Raw genomic sequence first — 6,000 nt, 5'->3', positions numbered from 1 at the left:
TCTGTGTCTACTCTAGGAGTTCAAGGTGAAGATCAGGTCTCTGCTAGCCTTCAGGGTGCCTCCCTCAGTGCAGACTAGGAAAAGGCACCCGTTAGTCTGCTAGAGCTGTCATAACAAAGTACCACAAACTGGGCTCTTTAAACAACTGAAATTTATTATCTCACAGTTCTGGAGGCCAGAAGTCTGAAATCAAGCTGTTGGTTCCTTCTGAGGGATGTGAGGGAAGGCTCTGTTTTAACCTTCTTTCCTGGGCTTCTAGATTGACTGTCTCCTTGCTCACATGGTATTCTTGCATTACCTTCATATTGTCTTCCCTCTATACTCATGTCCCAGTGAACAAATTTCCCCTTTTTATAAAGATACCCATCATATTGGATTAAGGCCTACTCTGATGATCTCATTTTAAGTTGATCACCTCTGTGAAGACCCTATCTCCAAATGAGATCACATTCTGAGGTACTGTGAGTTAGAACTTCAACATATACATTTTTGAGGGGGGCACAATTTAACCCATAACAGCATCTCTCTGGTCCATGCATAACTTGGTAAGGAAAAACATTCCACTTTTCCGCACCTCAACATTTTATTATGACAGTTTTAAAACATAGAGTCAAGATTTTTAGAGTGGACAGTTTAAATCTACCACCTAGTTTCAGTCATTAACATTTTACTATGCTCATTTTATCACATGCTCTCTGAAGTAATAGCATCTTTGTGTAAATTTAAAAGGACACTTCTTAGATCAGTTGGATGTCACCTCTTGGCAAGTGTAGCAGGGCCTGGATTTCAGGCCCCGTAATTCCTCCAACAGGCATCCATGCCCCACTGTCCTTGACCCTGAAGGCAATCCTCCAAATAGGCAGCAGGGCAATAGAATATCTACGAGGCCCTTGCTTCTTTTTACAAAGAAGTTTGTAATTAAAAGTTATTCATTGCATTTACATAGAACTTACACATAGCACAATGGGTAGCCCTGGCCTGGCGTGCGGTTGGGCATTTAGGACAAGATGGTTGGATAAACGATTAACTTAGGATAAGATGGTTGAGTGAAAGATGATTGGTTGACTGAATATACTTTTTCATAAGTTTAGTTTATGTGAACAATGACCAGGAGTCAAAAAAAGTATCCAGACACCAAGACAGGGGGTGCGCTGTCTTGGAAGAAATCCTCCTAGGAGTGGCTTCGATGGCACAATTATTGAAATGGCTCAAGGTGACAATTATCCTGAAGCCCGTTGGTTGGATATTCATGTTGCTTCTGCTGCGTTTCTGCTCCCATTTGGTCCATCACCAGATATTGCCCTGTCCCATGGGAGGAATCTTCCCTAACATGTAACCATAGGGGATTAAAGCTGCATATTTATGGGGGACTCAGCAGGAGCACAATCTAAGGCCAAGAGAGACTCATTGAAGACCTAGCCCATAAGATGAGCAAAACAATATTTATCAGGGCAGTGACTTTGGAGATTGCTGGTGCTCCCCCAGGCTGGAGATTGAGTTAATATTAACAGACCCAAGGTGATGTGGGCTTGCGTAATCCTTGGCCTGGTCATCTCCTCCCCACCTAACAGTCCCGTTTGTCCACTCTGTCTCTTGCACCTCAGCTGCCCTCCAGTTAATGCCCAGGGACGAGCTTGGAAGGCTGGGTCTCTGGGCAACAGCAGATGGTGCTATCACTCTGAACCAAAAATGTCAAATGCCACTCTGCTGCATCAGCATGCTTCCAGTGGATGCCACTGAGTCTCTGGGTGTAGGGGTATCTGGTGTTTGAATCACTGTCTTTGAGCAGAAGGGCATGTTAGCCCAGAAGTGCAACACACGTATGTGGCAGGGGAGTAAGCTCTCAGACCTCCTTATACCTCACCTTGTCTCGCCAACCAGTTCCCCTGACCGCTGCCCGAGAGAGCTAGCTAAATGCAGTTATGCCCTTGCCACAACCTCACTTAACGACCTTCTCACCCACAGCAGCATTTAGCAAAGTGTATTCCATGGAATCCTAGAGACGATTCATTAAAAGAAGAAAAAAGGGGGCTTTGTGGTCAAATAAGCTTGGGGAAGCACTGCATCTTCTCCCTTCCACTTGGGTGGTAATATTTGAAAGATGCTGAGAAGTCACACTTGTCCAGAGTTTTCCAGACCCATTTCATCAAGGACTCTTTTCACCCATAACACAAACTAACACCACAGAGAAATATCTTAGGGGGAATATCCTCCTCCAAGACAGAGCCCCTGCTTCTTTGCTTAAGAGAGAACTGCCTCCTTGAACTTTTCCTTGCCCATCCATCTTCCCAATCTAGCATCCCCTTCCATTTGATTCTTAAATTAATATTTAATACTTTTTAAATATAGAAAACCATAAAGAAGAAAACAAATGGTCTGTGATTCGATTGCCCACATCTTTATATGATTCTGTCAAAATGTAAATCACTTTGCACCTCTGCTGGATTCCCTCTTGGGGCTCCAGGTCACTTAGAACAAAGGCCGGTCCTGGCAGGTGTACAGTATATAAGCCCCCCCACACCCCTAGGCCAGGAACTGCAGTTAGCATCTCTGGCCTCTTTTGCTTCTCTCTCTCTCATACTCTCCCCTGTTCTAGGCACACTACCTCTTTGTTTCCCTTGACCATGCCAGACATCCTACCCCAGGGCCTTTGCATCACCTTATTCTCTATGTCTGGCTGCTCTTCTTCCAGATACCCATGTGGCTTACTTTCTCACCTGCCTTGGGTTTCTCAGTGAGGCCTTCCCTGACCACTCTGTCTGAGCATGTCTCACACCCCAGCACCCCATACCCTGTCCCTGCATTATTTTTTGCTGTAAGACTCATTACCTTCCCCTATTCTATGCATGGTATTGACTTACCAGGATTATCGCCTATCCCTCATCGAGCTCCCGTGGGCAGGGATTTTGTCTGTTTTGTTAACAGCTGCACAGCCAGTGCCTGGCACATAGTAGATGCTTAGTAAATAATTGTTAGATAAATGAATGTGTGTGTTCACAGGAGAAATCATACTTTGTACACTGTTCCGTATTTTGCTTTTTACCCTATTTTTTCTTTTAAAGATCTTTCCCTCTCGGCCCATATAGAACTAGCCTTATGATTTTGAAAGCCCGCATGACATTCCATTATAGAAATGTACCTTATTTTATGTAACCAATCCCCTATTGGTGGACATTTAGGGTTTTTTTTGCTCTTCAGACAATGTTGCAATTAAAAAGAACTTTCCCCCCTACGTTTGTTGTTTGTAAATATTTTCTTATTTTTTAAGATTTTATTTATTTGAGAGAGAGAGAGCACAGAGGGAGAGAGAGAGAGAGGGAGAAGCAGACTCCCTGCTAAGCAGGGAGCCTGACATGGGGCTTGATCCTAGGACCCTGGGATCATGACCTGAGCCAAAGGCAGACGCTTCACCGACTGAGCCACCCAGGCGCCCCTGTAAATATTTTCATGGGGTAAATTCCTAGCAGTGAAATTCCTGAATCAAAGAATTTTTTTTTCTACTTTTAGCTTTAATAGATGTCACAAAACTATGTTCCCACAAGATTGCACACATTTCTACTCTCCCATCTGTTGTATGAGAAGATCTGTTTTTTTTCACATGGAAATCAGCAGAGTATTGTCAACTTTGCACATTTATGCTAATCTGATAGGTGGCAGGTGGCACTCTGATCTGTGTTTCTTAAATTATGAGTAGGGTTGAGAATTCTTTTATATTTCCATTGGCCATTTGTATTTATTTTTTTGTACACTGCCTGTTTAAATCCTTTGCCCATTATTTTACTGGGTTACTTGCTGTCTTCCTTATAGATTTGAGAGAGTTCTTTAAAGTTAAAATGATTCTTTGTCATACTGGCTAAAAAATTTCTGATCTTTGGCTTTATGGCATTTTTTTTGTAGAGCAGTTGGATATATATATATATTTTTTAACGAATTGATGTGACATTATCATTAAAACCATAGAATTAGGAGTAACAGCTAACGTGTCAGGAATTTCACTGGCTTATTTAGAAAATGTTGGTCATACATTATCATTACTATCAAATTTTAAACGAATTTGCATCATGTTGTCTTTCATTGTGAAAGACATCTTACCATTTTGAAGTGTACAGTTCAGCGGTACTAAGGACATTGATGTTGTTGTGCAACCATCACGACCATCCGTCCCCAGAGCTCTTCCCATCTTGCAAAACTGAAACTCTGTCCCCAGTAAACAGTGCCTTCCCATCCCCTCCTCCCCTCGCCCCTGGCCCCCACCATTCTGCTTTCTGTCTCTGTGACTTCGATGCTCTAGGTACCTCACAGGAGTGGAGTTGTACAGTACGTGTCCTTCCATGACTGGTTTATTTCACTTTCTCAACTATGTTAAGTAGAAGAGGCCAAAGCAGGCATTTGGGACTTGCTCCTGAAGAAAACATTCAGTCTTTCCCCATTGAGTCTGACGTTAGCTGTGGGCTTCCCATACCTGGCCTTTGTGATGTTGAGGGTAGTCTCTTTATGTTCCTCCTTTTCTGAGTGTTTTTATCACGAAAGGGCGTGAAATTTTGTCAAATATTTTCTCTGCATAAACTGTGACAATCATATTTTTTCTCTTCATTCCATGGACGTGATGTATTGTATTGATCGATTTCTGTATGTTATCCCAGGCTTGCATTCCAGGGATGAATCCTGCTTCGTCCTGGTGGATGATACTTCTGCTGTGCTGTTGAATTGTCTTTGCTAGTGTTCTGTTGAGGAGTTTTGCATCCATATTCATCAGAGATGTTGGTCCGTGGTTTTCTTTTCTTATACTGTCTTTGTCTGGCTTTGGTATCAGAGTAATGCTGGCCTCATAAAATGAGTTAGGAAGTGTTCCCTCCTCTTCCATTTTTTTGGAAGAGTTTGTGGAGGATTTGTGTGAATTCTTTTTTGTTCCAATACCGTGATTAACAGTTCTATCCATTACTCAGTGCTCACCATGATAAGTGTGGTCACCATCTGTCCCCATACAACATTATAACAATATTATTGACTGTATTCCCTATGCGTACTTTCATATCCTTGACTTATCTATTTTATAACTGGAAATTTGTACCTTTTAATCCCCTTCATCTATTTCATCCATCCCCTTATCCCCCTCCACTCTGGCAGCAACCAGTTTTTTCTCTGTGTTTAAGAGTCTGGTTTTTGTTGTTGTTGTTTTTTTGTTCATTTGTTTTGTTTTTAGGTTCCATGTATAAGTGAAGTCATATATATTTGTCTTTCTCTGTCTGACTTATTATTTCACTCAGCATAATACCCTCCAGGTCCATACATGTCATCAAAAATGGCACCCCACCATTCTTTTTTATGACTGAGTAATATCCCACTGTGCATGTATACCACATCTTCTTTATCTATTGAGCTATTCATGGATACTTGGGTTGCTTCCATGTTTTGGCTATTGTAAATAATGCTGCACTAAACATAGGAGTTTATATATCTTTTCCAATTAGGGTTTTCATTTTCTTTGGGTAAACATCCAATAGTGGAAATACTGGATTGTATGATATTTTTATTTTTAATTTTTTGAGGAACCTCCATGTTGTCAATGGCGGCACTAGTTCGCATTCCCACCAACAGTGTACAAGGATTCCTTTTTCCTTGTCTTTTTGATACTAGCCGTTCTGACAGGTGTGAGGTGATATCTCATTGTGGTTTTGATTTGCATCTTTTCACGTGTCTGTTGGCCATCTGGATGTCTTTGGAAAAATGTCTACTCAGGTCCACTGGCCATTTTAAAATTTAATACATTGTCTTTTGGTGTTGAGTTGTGTAAGTTCTTTACATATTTTGGATATTAACCCCTTATCGGATATGGCATTTGCAAATACCTTCTCCCACTCAGTAGGTTGCCTTTTTGTTTCGTTGATGGTTTCCTTTGCTATGCAGAAGCTTTTTATTTTGGTGTGGTCCCAATGGCTTATTTTTGCTTTTGTTTTTCTTGCCTGAGGAAAACTATGTTCCTAAGGCTGATGTCCAAGA

This window comes from Zalophus californianus, chromosome 6 (assembly GCF_009762305.2).
Source record: "Zalophus californianus isolate mZalCal1 chromosome 6, mZalCal1.pri.v2, whole genome shotgun sequence".
In the NCBI taxonomy this organism is placed as follows: Eukaryota; Metazoa; Chordata; class Mammalia; order Carnivora; family Otariidae; genus Zalophus; species Zalophus californianus.
This window is presented reverse-complemented; position numbering follows the sequence as displayed.